The 25,043-nt window shown below is 36.2% G+C and overlaps 1 pseudogene; it reads left to right on the plus strand.

Annotated features, from left to right (window-relative positions):
- Positions 1-817: 817 nt before the first annotated feature.
- Positions 818-19,187, plus strand: LOC126974380 (uncharacterized; annotated as a pseudogene).
- The last annotated feature ends 5,856 nt before the right edge of the window (positions 19,188-25,043 follow it).

A 25,043-nucleotide genomic window follows, 5' to 3' on the forward strand; every position in this document is an offset into this window, starting at 1 on the left:
CATTTACATGTTTTGATCGAGTATCAAGTGCAGTGAAAAGTGAATGTGGTGTCAATTGTTTATAGCAACGATAATTACAGCGATAAAGGTAATGATTCTTTCGATATTAATTATATACTCAGTGATATATTGTCGAATATTCGTGCTTTCATCATTAAAATGAATAGCATCGGTCCGCTAGTGCAGCGATTGTAGGTTATGCTATAATTGACAAAATTGAAACAATAAGTTAACAGAACTATTTCACGATGAGTAAAAAATCGATGGCTTTACTATTCAATCGAAATAATTATCGAGCGTAGCTATGATTTAAAAAAATTAAAACATAAATATTAAATGTTCCACATATCACAACAACGTGTCTGAAATGACAGGTTGGACCAGCCATCCGTCAAAGGGAACATTTTCTCCTATATCAAACACATTGAGGCGGGCTTTTTAAAAACTAGATTTACGAAAATTTTAATATTTCCAAATTTTAAATGTAAGATTTATAAACAATAATTTAACCATTGTTTATTCTTATAATTAATTATTTAAAATTATTACTTTTTTATAACAAATTACAATTAAATTTGCAAAAGTAATTTAGTAACTAATTGAAAAAAATTGAATTATATTATTAAAATAATAAAATCAAAATTTAAATTTTAACAATTGAGTAGAAATTTAAACAATAAATTTTATTCAAGTATTTTGTTGTATTTTTATTTTTAAATTTAAAATGATTTTCTGAATGAAGAATTTTATGAAAATTTTTTTTAAATTGTTTCGAACGACGATTTATTGCATTTGCAGAACCGCTTACAATCCCACCATGGAAATAAAGCCTGACGAACCAGAGGATGTCACGAATAAGCCACTACCTATTAGTGAACCCACGGAGGTTCAAGATGCTGTAGCATCTACTTCAATAATCACTGCTTCAAAATCGAAAGCCCAAAAACAACGTGAGTACAGACAGCGTATCACAGCATCTAGAACTCCTGCTCAGGCGGCTGCTGCGAGAAAATCGAAAAACGAAAGACAACGCAACAACAGATTACGCCAAGCTGCTAACTTGGCTATTGCCAGTAATTCTCTTGAAACGACAACTACATCTCCATCTCGTTCAGGGGAAGAGTCGAACAATGTCCAAACTAGAAGTCAACGACAACACGCGCAACAACAATCTACCACCACTGCAGATCAACCTGATGAGCTTGTCAATCTCACAAATGAGCCACTCTTTCCTGCAATTCCTGTTCCCATGGAGGTTCAAGAAGCTGTTGCATCTACCTCTGCGACGCTATTTGCAGAACCAACAACTGCTGCTCCAAAAACAAGGGCACAAATACAACGTGAGTACAGACAGCGGATTGCTGCATCCAAAACTCCTGCACAGGCAGCAGCTGCAAGAGAAGCACGTAATCTAAGAGATCGAAACAACAGATTACGCCAAGCTGCTAACTTGGTTATTGCTAGTGGTTCTCTAGAAGCGACAACTAGATCCTCATCTCGTTCAGGGCAAAGGTTAAACACCGTCCATATTGATACTCAACGACAATTTACCGACCAACAACGTCAAACTTTAGCAACAGAACCAGTAGAAACTACTGTACAACCAAGTACTTCTTCAGATCAAATTGAAGTTCAAGCACAATCTACTTAGAACACTAAATGGTCATCATCAATCATAAGATTCAAATCTACTTTTTTGGACAACGATTTTGGCTACGCTTGCTCGGTCTGTGAAAAGACCTTAAACCCATCACTGCAGCACAGCTGAAGGTAATTTCGGATTGGTTTATCAAAGAAAATCGACAACTGAGCAGCGAAGAATATGAACTGGTTTGCAACACTTGCAAAATGTCACTAAACAAACAATCGATGCCACCGTTAGCAAAAGGTAATGGATTCTCATATCCTGACCCACCAGGCCTACCACCGTTAGATCCCATCAGTGAACGATTGATTTCGCCTCGTCTACCATTTATGCAAGTGCGTCGTCTGCGCCATGATTTCTCTTATGGAATCATAGGACAAGTGATAAACGTACCAGTGAGTTAAACGTACATGGGAGTTTCAGTGACACTTTACATGATGGCAACCAGTGAAATACGACGAAGCGACAGACGCGAAGCCACGCCTCAAAAAATCTTGTACGTAGCAATGAAAATTTTGCGGCTACGTATGGTGGATGGAATTTACAGCACGTTTCGTAACGTTTCAGTCACAGAAAATGTTAGACAACGTATGTTAGAAGACCCAGAATTTCTGAAAGAATATGTCTTACAAAACGTCGCATTCATGAAGACAGTGCCAAACTCCGTCCAATACTGGGCTTCTCGCAAACGTGACCTCTTTGCCATGATTCGTCAACTTGGTAAACCAACCATCTTTCTCACTATAAGTGCAAACGAAATATGATGAATGTAATTGCTTACTATACTTCTCAGACTGAGCAATAAATATCCTGGAAAATCAGCAGGAGATCTCAACACTTCCGAGCGCTGTACTTTAGTTAGTGACGATCCTGTGACGTGCTGCATTTACTTCTACAAGCTCGTCGGTTCCTTGATGAAAATGCTGGAATCCAAACAGTCCTATAATCCATTCGGAGAGTATTTTGTTAGAGATTGCTTCATTCGTTTTGAGTTCCAGCATCGAGGAAGCCCCCACGCACACATTTTATTGTGGTTAAACAACGACCCACATGAAACCCCGTCAGAAAATATGCCAAAAACCATTGAGCTCGTAGATAAATTGAGTATGGTAGCCCGGAATGATGTCCCTAACAATTCCATCTACGCCAACCAGATACACAAACATACTTTCACATGCACGAAGCGAGGTGAGACAATTTGTAGATTCGGAATTCCGTACTGGCCAATGTCTACGACTCGTGTATTGGTTCCAATGCCTCAATCTGATAAGCGCCGTCGAACACTACAACAGAAGGCGAAAGAACTGCGTACTTCACTCGATGAACGTCGGTACGCGGGCATGGATGACTTTCTTGGAACTAATGGTTTGACACACGATTCATACCTTGACATTGTGCGCTCAACGTTACGCAGACCAACTCTTCTGTTCAGACGAAACTTTTACGAACTTATGACAAACACGTTCAATCCGTACATTGCTGGCGAAGTCAACTCAAACATCGACATTCAATTTATCTTGGATGAATACAGCTGCGCCGAGTATGTTGTGGAGTACGTAAATAAATCGGCTCGTGGAATGGGCAATCTACGTCGTGAGCTTACTACGATGATGCAAGAGCATCCCGAACGGGACTACACAGGCCAGTTGAAAGCTTTAAGCATCAAGCTGCTTAACGCTGTCGTGATGTCAGCACAAGAAGCAGCATGGTATCTCCTACGTCAACCAATGAGCGAGACAAGTCGTCAAGTTGCGTACATTCCAACAGTATGGCCGACGGAAAGACAACGTTGCCGCAAACGTCGTCAACAAATGGACCGCGAAGGGCTTGACGAAAACAGTACTGATGTCTGGACCAAAAACATAATTCAGCGCTAAGAAGAGCGTCCTGCATCTTTAGAACAAGTGTATTTAGCTGAGTTTGCATCGTGGTATGCTAAAGCTAATGATTTCGTTGACGAGGAGGACGACGTGCACGTGGATGGCGAAGAAGATCTAGAAAGTGAACCCGTAGCAAGAATGTCAAGAGCACGAAATCAATACCGCAAACGACTAATCGGACGCGTTATACGGTACAGACATTACGACATATACGAAACTGTCAATTATAAACGAGAAATGATTCTATTATACGTACAATTCCGCAACGAAATGTTAGAAATTGTTGATCAAAATAAATTTCTCCAATTATTTGACGACAACAAAGACGCGATCATGGAACGCCGTAGTCAATTCGAGTCTAATTTGAACATTGAAAACGTCATGAGAGAACTTGAAGCGATGATGATTAACACTAGGAGGCACCACCATCGATTTGACTTTTTCAAGACACATTAAACTCGAAACATTCCCTTTCATTTCCTACTTTTCCTACCATCGTCCTATTCTCAACAGAATAACACAGATTGTAAGAAATTAAATATTACACATGTTTAAAAGTTGTAAAACAATTGCTCAACGCACATTTATACTTGTAAAAACTATTAAATTGTGTAAAAAAATTGACATAATTGTATTTATGCGTACAAATAAATCTAACTTGATCAATTTCATTGTGATTTCCAATTACCTCCTTCTCTATATACATACAAATCTATTAAACAAATGAAATTAAAATTTTCTTTTGAAAAATGCTACCATTTCATCAGTATTTTCTTAAGACGTTGTCACGTTCAACTATCGTCAGTAAACCGACTTTACAGACAACCAATTTTTTTAAATAAATCTCATTTGTGATCTCATAGTATGGACGTTTAGTTAAGCTTATCGCCGTCGGGATCGCATCTTGTTTGGTAAGTTTCGGAGCATTAACTTTTTCGGAGCCAGTAGGCATTTTGGAGCCGTGTACTCTGTTTAATTCGCAGTATACATTTATATTTGACACTATTTTTTGACAATTGAACAATGTACCTTTATTGTAATTTTAATAATTAAAATATTACGTGACACGTTGTCTGTCCGCGATGGACTCCTAAACTAATGAACGGATTTAAATGGCGATTACTCCATGGAGTGCAGTTTAGTCCACTTGAAAGATAGGATACTTTTTATTTCGATTTGGGAGCCATAATTATTTTTTTTTCCAATATTTGTTTTGTTTGGACATATTTTGTGTGAGAGAATTTATTGACGCACGGTTTGACAGTTCTGCTGTGAAACAATTTCATTATAACAACAGGGAGCATATTATATGAAATATTATTTTAAAATTAATAAAAAACAGTTTATCATTTATTATATGCAGAACAACGTCTGTCGGGTCAGCAAGTTTACTATATATTTAAGCTATTGCTGTGAATAATACATCTTAAAATTAACTTAAAACTGTGAAGTGTCAATAATTATATACAGCACATTGGTTTAATAAGAAGTGTTGGAGAGGTTGTAACACAAGTGTTTTTGAATTTGAGTCTATAAATTTATCATTGCTGATATCACTGTTCCTCATCTCGTAGGTAAAAATTTATTTTTAATTTAATCAAATTACTTGATTAATATAATAACTAATAGAGTACTATCAAATAGAAAAATCAAAACGTGGCAGATTATGTATACGACGGATCACGTATCGGAGAGGTGATGAAACCGGTGGAATCTGCTATATTTCTTGGCGAAACTCAAGATTCTAAATCACAATGGGGCCCCCATATAAGGATTGGCTAACAGATTTAGTTTTGCAGCATACGCGGTTACAAAGATTAGAGAATTAACTGACAGATACGGCGCGACTAGTATGCTTTAGTTATTTCCATAGTATTATGTCCTATGACATATTGCTATGGGACAACGCTGCAATATTTGTGCTGCAGAAGAGGGCAATTCGCGCTATTTATAACCTAGGTCCTAATTGAGAGCAAAATTCAAAGAAATTAACATCTTGTTGCTTCTCTATATATTCTTGATAATGTATTCATAGGCACATACGTGAATTTGCTAGAAACTGTCATAACCATAATGTTAACACCAGGAAAAGACATAAACTTATAATTCCTACTACTCGGCTTAGTAAGTCTTTTGTGGGGCGATGTATAGGTATGCTTTTACAACAAGATCCCAGAAAATGTTCAAAACAAAAGTATAACGTTATTCAAAAGAATTGTTAAAAAACGTTTGTGTGGTAAGGGTTACTATAACATAAATGACTTTCTTAATGATACCACAGATTGGGAATGGTGTGACCGTCCTCAGGCTATTAAATAATACGTTTAATTGTACAATATTACTTTGTAAACATATTTTCTCGATGAAAAAAAAAAGCCCGCTGAGTTTGTTGCGCCTATTCTTCTTAGGTCTAAGGCATTCGTTTTGGAATGGGTGGTAGTTCTTGACTTTAAATAAGTGATCTCGCATCCTATTTGAATAAAAACATTTGAATTTGAAAAAACTGATGACTGCTTCCAATAGTCGTATGCAAATATGACGCGGAAGATACGAGTGCCTATGTTTTTCATCGTTCATATTATGCTGTACTGTTTTACACATATGAATGTATATAGGGATGAGGGATATACATATTATAGCAGACCGCTATATTTGTATAAATCTATACAGCTATATGTGTATATACCTATATAGCTATATGTGTGAACACTCAAGTTGGCATTTAACTTATTTAATTTAATTTAGGGGAACTTATAGATTCAGCGCATGCGCATATTAAAAAGTCGCAAAATGTTTCAGCGAAAAAGTGGAAGAAAATACAGATGGTTTTTACAATAATCTAAAAAGAAATGTTCAGATAAATGACTTATCTGATGCTGAGAAAAAAGATGAAGAAAGAAAACGAAAAAGAAGAGAAAGGAATAAGCGGCACAGAGAAAATAAAAAGAATAAGCTCGCAATACCTGTTAATGAAGAAAAAAGAGAAGCAGAAAAACATAAAAACAGAGAAAAGGCGCAGCGATATAGAGAAAGGAAAAAGAATAGTGGGATTGCGGAGGCTACTGTGTCTATCACTTCTGATTCTGTCAGAAAAAGAAACGCTGAAAAATGTAAACGTTACAGAGATAAGAAAAGAATGACACAGATTCAAACAACAAATGTGTATAATTCACAGAATGATTTATACGATGCTTAAATCGCACGTCGCGAGAAAAAACCAAATGCTAATCGTCTAAAAGAAATTCGTGAACCTCGTACACAAGAATTGGCCGAAATAACGTTGAGAGATTTACAAATAAAAATAGTAATGTATGACTGAATATGATTTGACGTAAAAATTTGCTTTGATTTTTACCGCAGGGAATACGGTAATCTGGCAATAATGAAGACCAAGAGAATATCATGCTACCAACGGCTACATTAAATGTGGGAAATGTACAGCGACAAGAGAAACAGAATCTTTCCCAATGGCTTCATATATGCGAAGAGAAGCGTGAATGTATTAGTCCCGACGTGATATTAGGCAGATTCGCAGGGATACCAGGCGATGGGAATTATTTATTTGTAATTTCAACTGGGTATTTATGAAATCAGTTACGAGTTCACCTGATTTACCCTTAAGCCATGATCCACGAGGTGTATATGATATACTATCAAGTACAATGCATATGGATATTCAGATTGTGTGTTCTTATTTTCATGAACGTGCAATCAAAATATATATGTTCATTATGACTTTCGTGCTCGACTTAGTCTTGACGACGGCACATATAAATTTTATGATGACACTATCTTCTGCATTTATACAGCTACCGATTCAAGTAGTTGGATTCATCTTTTTTTTGGGCAGCACTACGCCTTTCTTCGAAGTTGAAGATTTATTTGAGGAAAACGGAGATATTAGACAAAAAGAAGTCAATGTCGATGCCAGTTATGTGCGTGATTATAATACAGATAGCACCGAAGATAATCAAGGAAATCATGAAAGTTATATGATGACAATGACGATAAACAAAAAAATTATGAAAGTGACATGGTGGTAGATAGAAGTGTGTGTGACAATGATAATAAATAAAAAATTCATGAAATTGACATGGTGGTGACACTGATAATCAAGAAAAAGAAGAGGACAGAAGGGATGTGCCATACGTACTCCAGTCCGTACCATCATCCTTGTAGCCGTCCACATTTCACAAATCACATATCCATCATCAGACGATGAATTTTATATTCCACCGAATCGTTCCGATAACATTCACCCCTCATCTCAGATTGTTAAACCACATCCATACTCTGCTTTTCAACTTGCATTCAATTCCACTGCGCATCGAGAATTTTAAAAAGACTTTATTAAAAATGATTTTGGTCATGCTAGTGAAATGTAACAGGTTGTGGTTTAAAAATTATGCCAAGATACAACACCAAAAATTTCATCCACAAGAACATTGCTCTCGAATACTGCTATTATGGAAATAAAAGTATGTTCAACTTGTTTTATGCAGATTAAAAAGTTAAAGATTCCACCGTTATCTGTTTACAATGGATTCAAATATCCACCAATTCCTGAATGTCTCACAGACTTCCCCTTGGTTTGGTATCTGAAAGACTTATATCTCCAAGAATTCCATTCATCCAAATTCGTAGGCTTCGGCATGTTTATGGTCAATATGGGACTTATGGGCAGGTGATTAATGTTCCGATCGAAGTAAATACAGCGGTGCATCATTTACCAAGTTCATATTAGTCAATTACCAATAGTTCATATTAACAGTAATAAAATCCACAAATTAAGATAAAAATGATAGTGTGCTTAAGATATTTGAAAGATACTCCCCTTTACACGTCCTACTGCGTTTCAGTTGATGATCGATTTCTGAACGATAGAAATGTGTAAGTTGAAGAGGAAATTGTTTTTGATGGAAATGGTGACAATGATATTTTAGAACATATACCAATTGATGGTAGATTGGTAGCACAACAGCAGACATTGATGTAGAACGACGATATGTACTTGATAATCGCTCCCGGCGAAACCCTCATTAAACTTATTTAAAAATACATAAAAATATATTTTTTGTTGCTATTATTTTAAAATAATATTCCAATCAGTCTGCTATTTCATGAACAGAGGGCCTACCATCAACTTTTAATAAGCGATGCGATTCCGATGCAGTTCGGTGTAGGTACCTAAACTGAATCGCTTAAATTGGTACCATGAAATGCCTTTTACTGTATGGCGTTTGGATCGCTTATGAAGAATGAACGAAATAAATTTGTCTGTGGTCCGCGGTGTGAGAAAGAGATGACGCTCTAGAGTCGTTGCATAAGTCTCTCTTACTCGAATCATATGCGTTGCGTTTCGAAACATAAAATGATACAATTTTAGCGTATTTTTTCCATAGAAAATACTAAAAATACATTTTAAAATTGCCCGTTATAGCGTCAAATTATAAACCATAAAGCCCTTTTTTGTACCTATTAAATAATGGTAATATATTTAATCTAGTTCTTTGAATTGCAAATAAAAGGTTTGCTTAGGTGTTTACATAAAAATAAACTGATATTAACGAGTTATGAACGCACCTTCATTCATGTTTGATTTGACAGGAGCATAGAGTACATTTTTTTTAATTCGTTTTGCGCTATTTTATATAGGTAACTCATTACTGCCTGCAAAAAGTTTTGGAAAAAACCACCTTTGGGACACCTTTGGACTTAAAGGCGACGGAAAAGTGTTTTACTTTGATAAAATAACCATATAAAATCACGGACTAGCAAAAAAATAAGGACTCCGTGTCACCTTACATAACTGTGTAGCACCAAAACAAGTCGATTAACGTGTAAATACATAGCCCCACGCACACACTTAAACTACTACAGGCCTATAGGCGGCCATTATGAGAATTGTCATCGTTTGTGACAGATCAGTTTGCGTCTCAATAAAATATTTTAAAAATGCCGTCGTGCGTTGTGTAACAGTGTAAAAACAATAATATAAAAGTATTTGTGGATATATGATTATTTAAGGGAGAAAAAATTGTGTAACTAGTATCCCACGTAACCGCACACACACTAACATAACGGTGCTTCACTTGCTAATATCACGGCGCGGAGTCCTCCTTTTACTCGTCCGTGTATATAATAATAAAATAATACGAATAATGGCGTAAGTATTCTCGTACAATTTGTGTAATACTAAATGTATTATTTTCGGTAAACTTACAAACTTCTTTATCTCAAGCACGTACTTTAATTTAAGCCTCTTTTTACAGTGATGTATCGCGTCGGAGAGTGACTTACAGACAACTTGAACACCTTTGGGAATATCTAAACCAAAATAAAGACTTAGCGACCGGCTTCAATAAAACAGCCGAAGCTAGAGAATTATCAAAAAATATGTGGCAGAATATAGCCCAGAATTTAAATTCCCATGGTGACGGGTCAATTAAAGATTGGAAAGGATGGAGCAAAGTAAGTAAAAAGAATATATTATTAACTAATAATAATTGAACTTGGTTCCTGAAAAACCTTCCTAGCCACAAATATCACAATTTAAGGAATTCGTGTTTAAAATTTAATAAATATTAATGTATTCCATACATGTGTTTTTTTTTATTGTTCGAAATATACAACAGACAAACTCCTAAACAATTTAAGCCATCCCCATGAAACTTAATTGTTTATGTGAGGAATAGCGAGTTCACTTATTCTAAACTTAAAATATTTTAATGTTAAATAATTATCATTCTAAATTTTTATTACATACAATAACATCACTACATTAAAAAGTAAAGGAGACAAGGCAAAAAATAAAAACAAAGAAAAACAATAGAAATACTGAAACAATGCATATTGCATATGCTTTTACATATTTAGTACCTTTTCAGAGGTAGTTGCATGTTTTAGAAAAAAATATAATTATGCATATTTACGCTCAAGCTCGCTCATCGTTCTATGCTTTTCATAGTTAGCCCAAACATTGCACTCAAATTTAAATTCTGCCCAGTAACCTCAGTAGACGTAGAACACTCCTTTTCCGCTTACAAAAATTTATCAAGCGATCGCAGACATAATTTGTCTACAGAACATTTAGAACAGTACTTAGTAGTACATATTTTTAAAGGTAAATCTTAAATTTCATTGTTACCTAAGTAGGTATATCTTGTAAAAGTTTTTTTCACAAATACGATTGTCAGTACAAGCCTTTATAAAATAAAAAAAATATTAAAAAATATGACTTTTTATGCATATTTTGGCCCTTTTTATGGATTTTCGTGCATATTTTAGCTACTTTACTTGCATATTTGCATGCATATTTTGGGCATTTTTGTAGCATATAATCCGGTCTCTACTTATTAGTAATAGACATTTCCTAGAGTATGTGGCCATGATCCGCGTTATTCATTCCCAATGAATGTCTCTTACATCGACGTAAAAACAATGATTTTGTATAACTGGTATCTGTAATAGAATGTGGCAAGTCATTTACGATTTTAGGTAATATATTATAGTTCCATTTTCTTTTACCATATATGTTATTGGTTTTTGGCAACTCAAACAAAAAACTCAAAGTTGGGCTTTTAAGTCATGATGTCATTTAAATAGTCACAGTATGTATGCTATTTTTTGTCAGTCCGTTAATATGAATCACGTGACCGGTTTTGTGCTCTTAACTCAATTTCGACATGATTGTGGTTTGGAACGTTTTTCTGGAATTACGTCCAATTTATTTATGTTACAAAATACTTCTGTGCAACTTACCAACAAAATGTACATTTTTTAGTATTGGAATGATTATAAATCCAAATTGAAAAAATTGGCAGCATCTAATAAAGCATCTCACCAGCAAACTGGAGGAGGTCCGACTCAAATTAAAAAGATGACGGACATTGAAATAAAATTCCTTCAGATTTTAGGAGACGACTTCGGGACTGGCCTGCCTGGTATGAGGGTGGAGCCATTTGAACGAGTGAGTATTATTGTTTATAGTCGCTCAATAGTTCATATTCATAAAAATATTTGCAGTCTTCAATATATTATATTAAAAAATATATGCTTTTTTTCAAATATTTGCTTCATTGTGTGTCTTCTACCGCATTTATCACGGGGAGTGTTCCGAAAGCTGTTTAACCTGATTCCTGCCGCGGAATTCCACCACGACACGCCATTAATTAGGATATCATCCCCACCATCTGGATGTGTGGCGGTCCTCCACAGTGCGGTTTTCAAGGACCTTTCTTCCACGTACTACAAAGCTGTGGTAGGAACTTCCTTGTGCGGTGTTTCCGGGACGATACGACATAGGTATCTTCAAAAGAAGCGCGTACACCTTCCTTAAAGGCCGGCAACGCTCCTATGATTCCTCTGGTGTTGCAAGAGATTGTGGGCGGCGCTGATCACTTAACAACAGGTGACCCGTATGCTCGTTTGTCCTCCTATTCCATAAAAAACAAGTCTCGCGTGTTTTTAAAGATATACTGTCTTATTCATAATGATTTAGCGGAGATTTAAAACATCGCTAATATACGCTTGTTAAAAAATGGTATTCATAATCGCATATTAGAGCCAAAACGCTCATTATCTCTTCGATAAAGCTGACGTGACTTATAGTAGCTAGGACCCTTCTATAAACTATAATAATAAATTTTAAGCAATCGAACGCAAAAAAACATGGCCGAAATCGATCAACTGTTCGTTGAATAATGTGTATGATAACAAATAGCTTGCCGCTCAAAGTTGTTGGATATCCGTCATAGATTGACCACCGACAGACTTCAAAACTTTGATTTTTGAAGTTAGAAATTATTTTGACATCGATTTTGACAACTGACAAACCATTGACAATGAAAAGATGTCTGTTTCCATTGACAGTTCCTCATTGAATTAGTAATTGAAATCATATTTTTTTGTACGAAATGGCAACATTGCGTACTATAGAGACGTATTAGTTATGAGAGATTTATCTAACGAATACGAATAAGGAATTTATCGAACGTTCGATAGGCTTAAAACACGTTTTAACTAATATAGTTTTATATGTTCGTAAAGCGTTTTATTACGAATAAGGCAGATAATCAATACAGGAAAAAATTTCGATTTAATTTGCAGGATATACAAGAAAGAGGCAACATGGCATCAAATATTGGGACAAGTAGTATTCCCACACAGCCCACAGTTCTGGAAGAGGATTCCGGGAGCATACTGACACTTGGTGATGTGGAATACCATGAAAGTCCAGAAGTCATGGATCCAGGGCCAAGTAGAGTGACACAACCTCCACCTGTGTTGCCACCCTCAGGTGCACCAGAAATACAGAACACTTCTTCTCCTCTTCGCTCACCACGCCGCCGACGACACAGGCGACGAGAGCCACCTATAACACAGGACGCGGCTCGCCGGGCTCTCATTGCCATATCTGAGAGGAGAGTGTTCATAGAAGAGCAAAAAAGCCTAACCCTCAAAAAAATTTTACAAGAAATGAAGGAAATTAGGGAATTGATGCGTTTGAGGTAATCTTATATTTTTAATTAACACAGATTTATCATTAAAAATAGTGCTCTTAACTCACAGCTAAATATTTTTTTTATGGAATAGGAGGTCAAATGAGCGTACGGGTCACCCCACTTAACAAGTGATCACCGCCGCTTACAGAGGAATCACAGGAGCGTTGCCGACCTTTAAGGAAGCTGTACGCGCTTTTTTTGAAGGTACCCATGTCGTGTCGTCCCGGAAACAACGCACAAGGAAGCTCATTCCACAGCTTTGTAGTACGTGGAAGAAAGCCTTGAAAACCGCACTGTGGAGGACCGCCACACATCCAGATGATAATTACAAATACAGTACCATTAAACCTCTTATAAACAAGTATATTGAAGTCCATTATAATTATGAAAACTAATAAAAATTAAATGTTCTTCATTTGCTTGGAAAAATTATGTAATATAAAGCAAATAATATTTAAAGTATACTATTCTCATGAAATTTTGAGTGCATATTGGGTAGGTCTGAGAATCGGACAACATCTATTTTTCATCCCCCTAAATGCTAAGGGTGGTCCACGCCAAATTTTTATTTTTATTTTTTTTTTAATTTATTTGATTATGAGCCAGCATTAAAAAATACATACAATTTCAATTTTCACCCATCTCCGATCAACAGTTACTTTTGTATCACGATTTTAATATCGGCAATACAACGTTTGCTGGACCAGCTAGTCTATATATATGAAAATGAATTGCTATTCTTTAGTCTCGCTAAAATTCGAGAACGGCTGCACCGATTTGGCAAATTTAGGTCTTGAATTATTTTTGGAAGTTCAGAGAAGGTTTAAAAGGTGAATAAATAGGAAAATGCTTTAAATGTATCGTAAAAAATAAATTAACATCTAAGGCCTATTATAATGTGAAAGATTATTTGAATGATAAAGATAGTTGGAATTAATGTTCTAAATTTTGTTAATGAATATTGTTATACTCATTTGAATGCTATTGTAACTTTTGTACTTGCATTAAATAATAAAGATTTTTTGACTTTGACTAAACTATTCGACCGATCTCAATCAAATCTTTTGGAATAGATTCGTTGAAGCTCAAGGAAGGTTTACATATATAATTCATATGGCAAAACAACGTTTGCCAGGTCAGCTTGTTACTAAAATATAAACTTAATTTTAGGTAACTATAGTAGGTACATTAACAACAGTTGTTAACTATCTATCATATAATTTTTCGTAGATTGATAAATCATAAGTTTTGTCAAAAAGTAAAATTTCTGAACCTAACCGCACCACAAACCAAAACAATAAATATAGTTTATCAGAAAGCTTTAAATTGATTAACAGACTGTATCATAACTGTGTATGTCTGTCAATATCAAATTGAAACCTTATAAATAGTCAGTATTTCAGGAAAACTGTTCTGTAGGTAAGTAACATCATGTGTAATTAATCGAAAATAATAATAAAATTTCATTAATACCGAGCATTTTTTTATTTGCTTTAATAAAAAAAATTAAATGTGTGCTGGGACACATAGTAGAAGTGAAACTTCAACGGATTAATTTTAGAAACAAATATGTCAAAGTTTCCGTCAATATTTTAAAACAGCTTTTCAAAGATATATTCTTTAAATATATTTAAAAATATATCCTCAAAAATATATATCCAAAAACAGCATTCCATGAAATATTGTTTAAAAATATTTAAAAAATAAAATAGTATGCATATTTCTGTCTCATACTTTGTCAGCTTCATCCTACACATTTTTGTATTTGTGTCTCTTACCTGTCGTTTTTTCCGTTGCATCCGGTTTGAAATCACAACGATTCTAAAGAAGTTTCACTACAAAAAAGGATTCTTTTTGTTATTTTATACAAAAGTTTAGGTCTTTTATTTATCCATTGAAAGTCTGCCGGGTCAGCTGCTAGTTATATAATAGTAAATTGTCAAAATTTTTTTCTAGGACAAACGGGCATCCCACAGACGGCGTTTGAGATTGTTCCTGATGGTAACATCATGTTGAAGAGCTTGGTTGTTTCTGTTAATACTTTCATGAGCATCAGTCATATTCAACTGCATCTGGGCTTCATGTAGTACCGATGTCTTCGATACTTAATTCTGGCACAGGAATGTTAGCTCTATTGCAAATGTTATGCAGAATCACACTTTATCAAAGAGGTTGCAATTTTTTAATAATAATAATAAATCATTTTATTTTCAGGCATTACCCATAGATATACAAACAATCTTAACTTAAATTAAATTACATAATACTGTTGAGTTTAATTTGAATATTAATTAAATTACAGATAAAATTACAGTTTCAAATTTAAGATATGTCATAATCATAATTAATAAGAAAATACTTAATAATATTATTAATTTAATTTTTTTACCTGTAGTGTAACACGCTGTGTACCAGAAGGCAACGAAAACAAGCTTTTAGAATTGGACGTAATTCCAGAAAAACATTCCAAACCACAATCGTGTCGAAATTGAGTTAAGAACACAAAATTGATCACGTGATTCATATTAACATATTATTCTCTCTCAGAGCGCCATTTTTTTTCCGAAGCGGTAGTAGTATCTAGTATATTAGAAATGACATCAAAAATAATTCTAAAGGAATCAATTTTGAGAAAATAAATGCCTTTATGTCTTTAACGGACTGACAAAAATGGCAGCCCTACTGTTACTCTTTAAATGACATCATGACTTAGTAGCACAAAATGTGTGGCTTGGACGTTTTCCAGGATCTACGTCCAATTATATTCCTAGTTTAGATATGCATTCTTGCGTAATGCCTCGCTGGTGTATCAGGATTTGCATTGACAATTGATGTCATCATGTAACTTCTCAAAGGATATCCTGAGTCACCTGCAAATTATTATTAATTAGGTCCTTCTTTGTCCTTTTTATTTGTTATGTCACCTGCAAATAGGAACATTCAATTCATGTTAAAATATGTTTTGTTAGTTTAGACAAAAAATTTTGGAGTTCACTCCTTAAGAATCGATTTCCATACAAGGCGCCCGGTATCAGAAAAATATGGAGAGTAAAACCTACTTATCAAATGGGATAGTAACGTTTTTGGTGCGCATAATTTCTCGCGCACCTTTCACTTTTCAGTTGTGTGTGTGTGTGTGTGTGTGTGTGTATATATATATATATAGTTGTGTGTAGCCAGAATACACAGTATACTGCTTGATAGCTTACGCATGTAGTATAATATACCTATTAGGGTGTGCCCAAAATGTAACTTCCTTGATGGACCTTTTAAAATTGGAATTTGGCCATATTTGAAATTATAAATATATAATATATTCTTTAAGAATATTCATTAATGCGTTTATTTACCCTTACATATGACTTCGATCTTTTTTAATTAATACGCTTTTATTAGCTTCTGCTGTATGTCTGTTTGTAACCCACTCCATTGGACTTGATTTTGTTTAGTACCTGTTCAAAGACAATCGTTCTTGAGTAAATTCCAGTTGTGCGTCGGAGCTGATACATACACTTTTTTTTATTCATATATTTTTAAACTTATAGTATTTAATATATTCTTACCAATTATATTAGTATTTTAATACCAAGGAAAATAACAAAAAAAAATAATAGTTGTAGAATTTAAGATTAAATTGAATAAATTTATAATTTGTTTCATTTATTATAAAAAAAACATTGTATGGTTTTATGAAACCACGGTAAAAGTGAAACTTTTTTCAAATTATAGACATTTACCAAAAAAATTAAATTTAATTATTAATTAGATATAGCGAAGGCCTTTGATTGTGTATGGCACAAGGCGCTCCTCTCCAAACTTCCATCATTTGGGCTTCCCGAGAGCTTGTGCAAGTGGACCTCCAGCTTCCTCACTGGGCGTAGCATACAGGTCGTTGTCGACGGATATTGCTCGAACCCGAAGTCCGTGAATGCTGGAGTGCCCCAAGGCTGTGTGCTAACTCCTACGCTGTTTCTTCTGAATATCAATGATATGTTGGACACCTCCAACATACATTGCTATGCGGACGACAGCACTGGTGATGCCGTATACACAGGCCATGCAGGGCTCTCTCGGGAAATCGTCGACCAGTGCCGGGAGAAACTTGTGTCTTCTATCGAGTCCTCTCTCGAGAAGGTCGCGGAATGGGGTAAATTGAACCTTGTCCAATTTAACCCCCAGAAGACTCAAGTTTGCGCGTTTACCACTAAAAAAACCCCATTTGTCGTATCACCGCTCTTCGAGAACACTTCTCTTAAAGCCGCGCCTAGTATCGGAATTCTGGGTCTCGAAATCTCGAGCGATTGCCAATTCCGTGGCCATCTGGAGGGCAAAGCCAAATTGGCTTTGAAGAAGCTGGGCGTCATCAATAGAGCACGGTAATACTTCAAGCCGGCCCACATTGTAGCGCTCTACAAAGCGCAGGTCCGGCCACACATGGAGTATTGCTGTCATCTCTGGTCTGGCGCACCCCAGTATCTGCTCGATCCATTTGACCGCGTGCAACGTAGAGCAGCTCGAATTGTCGGGGACTCAGTGCTCTGTGAACGGCTGGATCTCTTGGCGTTGCGTAGAGACGTCGCATCATTGTGTGTCTTCTACCGCATCTATCACGGGGAGTGTTCCGAAGAGCTGTTTAACCTGATTCCTGCCGCCGAATTCCACCTTCGCACGACACGCCACAAGTTAGGATTTCATCCCCACCATCTGGATGTGTGGCGGTCCTCCACAGTGCGGTTTTCAAGGAGCTTTCTCCTCGTACTACAAAGCTATGGAATGAGCTTCCTTGTGCGGTGTTTCCGGGACAATACGACATGGGTACCTTCAAAAAAAGCGCGTACACCTTCCTTAAAGGCTGGCAACGCTCTTGTGATACCTCTGGTGTTGCAAGAGAATGTGGGCGGCGGTGATCACTTAACACCAGGTGACCCGTACGCTCGTTTGTCCTCCTATTCAATAAAAAAAAAAAAATTTAAAAAAACGGGAGCACTGGCACAAATGAGTAATAGTCTATACACTACACGGTCAGCTGCTGCGAACTATAGGCGCCGCCCGACCGTCACGCGACATGCAACACACAGACGAAAAATATGTAATAAAAGTTTCACTTTAAATACCAATTGAACATTTAATGAATAATAGTGTTTTCTACAAAAATATCTTTCTTCATTTTCAACTGGTCTAACTATTCGTGTGCAGTCTATGCATCCCAGTACATAGTAAATTTTTGATAAAACCTAAAACAAAGATCCTGTATGTAAATTACTATTAAGCAACTAGTAATACAACAGACTTACCTGGTTTATTTATAAAAAGGAATAAAGATAACAAAATTAATTAACCTTGCCCTTATTTTTTTTTTTCAAATTTAGTCGATAAGAATTGTAAATAATTCCTGAAAACAATCCCACGGACAATGCGACGGATTTAAGGTTATATCAAGGTACGTCCCTTGTGAATATCAGTTGATTGTAAGGTTTTCTCTTTTGAAATTACATTATGACGCATTCATGTACATTATTAATACAAATACATTTTCGATGGCGAGAGATGAGGCTACCACAAGCACTTCCACTAGTTCAAGAGGTCCACGAGGGAAAAATGTTAATATTACCGTGATTACAGAGCACGGAAGCGAGCGGAACAGCAAAAAAAGTCGTTGAAGAGGACTAGTGATCCTTCTACGACTGCTGATTCTTCAACAATTAACGTCGCAGGATCAGTAACATCGAAGAAAAGGAAATCCGCGGAATACCAGAGAGAGTACCGAGCACGTAAAAAAGCCAAACGTTACAAACTCATTGATTCGCTAGCTGTAATTCCATCAATTTCGACGGAGGGGTTTACTACCACTCATCAATCAACTATAGTAGACCAACTAACAACTGCTGGGCCTTCTATTAATCCACAAACGACTGCTGGGCCTTCGACGAGTAATGATATTGGTTTTGCAAAGCCAACAAGGAGGAAAACACCCGCAGAATATCAGCGAGAATATAGAGCAAGGAAAAAGCTCAAAGGAAATCTACGAGGGCGGCGTAAACCAACGACAGTTAAATGGAACCTTCATTGAATGCTAATGAAAATAGCAACAATATTGGTGACGAAAATGCAAGGATAAATCCACAAGTCCCATATACACAATTCCATCAGCATAAGTAAGCTCATAACTACATTAGAACAAAATTCAGCATATTAATATTAGCATTACAATATTGCAACTATCCGCTGCAGGATCACAAGCTCTGGCAGACGTTACTGGTGAAGAAATTGATTATTGTGAGCGGCCTGTGATCCTTGCAGGAGATATTAATGTGAATTTCTCGTTACCTGAAGCTGAAATATTACTAACCTTCCTTAAAGACAAATTTGGATTGGAAATGATAAATGGTAGGAATGAGACAACAACCAAAGGGGGAATTACCATAGATGCACTTTTTGCAAGGAATATTGAAAAAATATAACTCATTCATTTCGTATCTTACTTAAGCTATCATAATCCCATTGTAAATGTGATATATTTAAAAATTTCTCCACTCGAAAATGACAAAAGATACGATCACTTGAAATGGTAAGCAATGTTAATAAAGTTTGTCTTATCGATAGAAGGCTAACCTCCGTCGTTTCGACGGGTACCACGCATTCATATAGATGTCTCTTTTTGATTTTGAGTTGAAATGAGTTGTCGCTTTAAATGACCTTAATGCCCACCTGGATAGATGCGTCAGCGCACGCGTCATTCAGGTACCTAAGTGTTTTATTTGTCGAGAAATGCTAACTTTGTCAGTCGTTGTGACGGATGGTTTAACGTAACTATTTTGTATTAAAGTGAGAGTCAATTTTGCCTTATAATTTGTTTTCTTTGTATATTATCATCATGTAAAGGGGTAGAATATAGCTTGATTGTGTCGACATATCCGCTTTGATAAATGAGGAACTGCATTCAGACAATTTATGTGTGCTTAAAGATATGTGTCAATCAACAAGCCTAAGTGTGCTATAAAAAGTGCTTAAATAATATGTTAACGACGCAATAAAAAGATTGTGTGACTTGTCAGCGGTAAGTTGATTTATTTATATACGATTGGTTTGCATGAAGCTTTAAAAAATTTGTGAAACGAATTTTTTTAATTTAAATATAGCACAATTATTAACAAGTATTCACATCCCTTTCTCCATCGCTTGGCAGAATGAGACAGACGAAAGGACGCGACAAGCAGACAGTCAGAAATGGAAACGATAGAGTCACTCTTTTTTTTAAGGCCCAGTGGACATTTGAACAATGATTAGCAAATAGCAATATATTATTTTGTTTACAGAAAGTCATCGCCGGTGAATGTGAGCGGCTAACAAGAACGTAAACAATTACAAACTAGTAGGTACTATTTACACGGTATCACAGTGATAGTTCCTAGTGATAATTGATACTTATTTACACCGAAAATCTGTAAAAGCTAATCTTTTTCAGCTTTCCCGTAGATGAGATATTGAAAGAGAATTGGCGCCCGTTGCTAGCAAGAGAGAGATGTGAAGAGAGAGTGAAGTCTAGTGTCATTTGGTCGCATCATTTCCTCGAGACAAGTTATATTTCACCGCTAACATTTAAAAATTCAAGCTCAAAGAGTATGATAAAACATTTTTAACATAAAAAGTATTTAAATCTAAGTATTAAAACCCCATTTTTTGTATCACCGCTCTTCGACAACACTTCCCTTAGAGCCTCGCCTAGTAACGGAATACTGGGTCTCGAAATCTCGAGCGATTGCCAATTTCGTGGCCATATGGAGGGCAAAGCCAAATTGGCTTCAAAGAAACTGGGCGTCATTAATAGAGCACGGCAATACTTCAAGCCGGCTCACATTCTAGCGCTGTAAAAATCGCAGGACCGGCCACACATGGAGTATTGCTGTCATCTCTGGTCTGGCGCATCCCAGTATCAGCTCGATCATTTGACCGCGTGCAACGCAGAGCAGCTCGAACTGTCGGTTAAGCAGTGCTGTGTGAACGGCTGGATCACTTGGCGTTACGTAGAGATGTCGCTTCATTGTGTGTCTTTTACCGCATTTATCATAGTGTTCCGAAGATCTGTTTAACCTGATTCCTGCCGCCGAATTCCACCATCGCACGACACGCCTCAAGTTATGCTATCATCCCTACCATCTGGATGTGTAGCGGTCCTCCACAGTGCGGTTTTCAAGGAGCTTTCTTCCACGTACTAGAAAGCTGTGGAATGAGTTTCCTTGTGCGGTGTTTCCGGGACGATACGACATGAGTACCTTCAAAAAAAGCGCGTACACCTTCCTTAAAGGCCGGCAACGCTCCTGTGATTCCTCTGGTGTTGCAAGAGATTGTGGGCGGCGGTGATCACTTAACACCAGGTGACCCGTACGCTCGTTTGTCCTCCTATTCCATAAAAAAATCTCTTTCGAAATATATTATATTTGATCAAATTGATGCACACACAAAAGTCCAAATTGGCCATATTTATAATTTGACAAATGCTGTCACACAGAGATATGTTGCTGTCCGCTTACACAACATATTATGCCAAAAAATACCCTGGAAAAGAAATAGTCTAAGCCTAAATTACTAATTTTAACAAAATATTTATTGCGGGGAAGTAAACATTTTAATAACCAGTTTACCAAATTATTTTATGTAAATAAAAATATTATATCTATTGCAAATAACATTTTTTTTATAGTGTGTTACTTTAATACATAAATATAAAATAATTTAAAATATAAAAAGCTTATTCGAAGTGGTCTTCATTGGCTGCAATACAGTCTTTTAAACGTTGAGTCCAGTTATCAATAGCAGCACGCATGCTTTTCATGGAAAAATTCTTCACTGCCAATCCTATGAATTGTTTTAAGGACGCAGCAAGCCATACCTACTCTCCAAAACTGACCTTAGATCATATTCCAGCGGATTCAGATCGGGACTAGACGACCAGTCTTCAGCTGTGATGAAGTCCGAAGCGTAGGATTCCAACCAAGATTTCGTAGACTGAGCTTTATGACCCGGCGCTGAGTCTTGCTGGAAGGACCATTCTTGGTTATTGAACATGGTGTTGTTAAGGGTCTTCACTACCTTTCCAATAATGAAATCTTGATACACTTTTGCCGATTTTTAGATACGTATTTCACAAAAGTAAGACTCAGTCACTCCTTCATAGCTAATACCCCGCACACAAATAACAAATAATAAATAATACACAGCAAACCATAACTGATGTCGGATGGTGCCCACGAGTGCAAACTCTGCCGACTAATTGGGAAGCTTCCTTAGAGCTTTGAGCATAAATACGGTCAGTATATTTGTTAAAATGTTGCTCAATTGTAAAAAAAAATCAACTGTAAACGAAATTATTCTGTGACCTCCCTTTGCGTGCCGCTTCAGTAGTTATAATTTTCAATTAAGAAATGACCAATACGCGTCTTGGTTCTTCATCTCCCGAGATAAAATCCTTTGCTTTTGGACAGGATTTCTTTGAATTCTTTCCCTTACTGCTTTGACCACCTTTTACGTTTTAAGACTACGTTGACGGCCAGGTCTTTTTCTGTCACAAACAGAAGAGGTCTTATTGTACATATTAATAGCACGATACACAAACATTTTTCTAATATCAAGCGTATGGAGAGTTTTGAAAATTGCACTTGGTTCCATACCTACTTTGTGTAGTGCAATCACAGCGACTCGATTCTCTTTATCACCCATTTTACTATCTCAAAATATTGTACAGTGTATTGGCGCGAAAATGGGAAAACTCAATGAACAATCATATAAAAATGACATATTACAAATACAAATGTAATATTTTGTTTATTTCTTAATTGTAACAGTATTTATAAGCAGACTAAGTATTTGAGGGTTTGTTCCTCTCATTGTAGGTTACCTTAATTATTTGGAGCGTTAAGGTGTAATAAATATACAATCAACCATTAAATAAACATCCAAACTTTCACCCTTGTAATATATGATTGAGTTTTGATTACAAACGTTAAAAACCTCCGTCCAAACAGATCTTGATCAGAAAATAGGGACAGACTGGCAAACGTTAAACATATAGTTACCCTCTTTTTCGTCAGGGTATAAAAAATACCTTATTGCTACTCCACTTATGTCACTGTCCAAATCGTGTTATAAATTGAAAATACGCAGCCTAAACGAAAAAATGTTAACACTACTGCCTATTCATCAGTAGCAGGAGTAAACGCAGAAATGTATAAACATGGTAATCTCAGCTTTTTATGATGTATTTTGTGGCATGTGCCATATTTTGGCAAATGATGTGAATTGTCTATGTGTATAGAACGTCATTGGTTTTTATCGTCAAGCGACGCACACATTTTTGTATGACGTTTTGTTCTATGATGTAAGCACATTTATTATTTATTGCTGAAAAGCTTATTTTATTTTCCATTCGAATATTTTTTTAACAGAAAACATTCATAATCATTATATGAATTATAAAAATCTTCGGATTTATGTCGTGAATTTCCTACTTTCCATACTTTCTACGCTTCTATTAGACACATATTCCCACTTATATTCACACATTTCTCCCTTAAACTTAGATTAGATACTAACAAGGTAGTTAATATTGTAGCTGTACCTACAACCAATAATATCAATTAATACAAATTTCTAATATCTAACTTGTAACGTAGCATTATAGATCGTAGATATAGTAATCGTGCATAATAACTGTAATAAGCGTATGCCGAAAATTGTTCTGGACAACATTTTTCCACCAACAAAGGTTGTCCTGAACATGGTAGGCAAAGAACAATTAAAATAATAATGTCACAAGAGAACATCTCTTATGTAGAGGCAGCAAAGCGTTGCCCAAAATCTACAAGGCCATTCACAGAAATTCTAAGTAATCCTTCCTCATCCCATAATGCCCCTACAACCCACACGAGCCAGACTAGTATTCCTTCTGCTCCAACTACCTCATATAGGAAAACTGTTACTTCTCTTCCACACTCTAGAGCCCCATTAGGCAAGTCCTATGATAAAGCTGCTCATCAGGCCATTATTGCTGAGGTACCTTCAGTGTTCCCCAATGGCTCAGCATTAATGCATCAGTCTATTCCCTCCTCTACAGTACAGAATGAAAACCTCCTGGAGGTTCTCCTTTCACTCATTCTAAGTCTCATATCAAGTAACACTCTTAACATACCGTCCAACGTTGCCCATAAACTATCTCACATATTATCCTTTTGTAACAATCATGGCCCCAGTGACCATCCTTCAATGGAACACCAGAAGCCTACGTCCTAGGAAACCAAGCCTTATTCATCTTATAAATAAATACCTTCCCTCTGCCATCGCCATATCTGAGACATGGCTGGCCCCTGGATCACACTTCAGGGTCCCGGGCTATGCATGCCTCAGGGATGATCGAGCAGATGGTATTGGTGCAGGCTGTGCCTTATTTATAAGACGCACCCTTCCCTTTTCCCCAATAATCCTTCCAAACCAACATCCTGGTATAAATATTGTTGCTGCAAAAGTTTTGAACATCTCCATGGTCTCTATATACATCCCTCAACCTCATTCAACTATGATTGCAGACATCCTCCATTTAATCTCGTCTATTCCCTCTCCTATGATTCTAATGGGAGATTTTAATGCACATCACATGTCTTGGGGCTCTAGCACTACTGATTATTTTTCTCTTTCCCTTCTTGATATTTTTGATGAATGTAATCTCTGCATAATAAATGATGGCTCTCCAACCCGCAGGGTTGCTCCTTCTCAAAATCCAAAAAGTGCAGTTGACCTGACCCTATGTTCTCCTTGTCTTGCTTCTCTTATTTCTTGGAACATCCTTCAAAATTCCAATGGCAGTGATCACTATCCTATTATCATTTCATTACCTGATAAAGTAATCTCTGCACAAAATTTTTCCCCTTCTCTCAAATACAGATTAACAAATGCTAATTGGCAGCAATTTTCCATTTGCCTTGATGAAAAAATTTTAAGCTTTCCCAATCCTAACCATTCAAA

This window comes from Leptidea sinapis, chromosome 2 (assembly GCF_905404315.1).
Source record: "Leptidea sinapis chromosome 2, ilLepSina1.1, whole genome shotgun sequence".
NCBI classification, from domain to species: Eukaryota; Metazoa; Arthropoda; class Insecta; order Lepidoptera; family Pieridae; genus Leptidea; species Leptidea sinapis.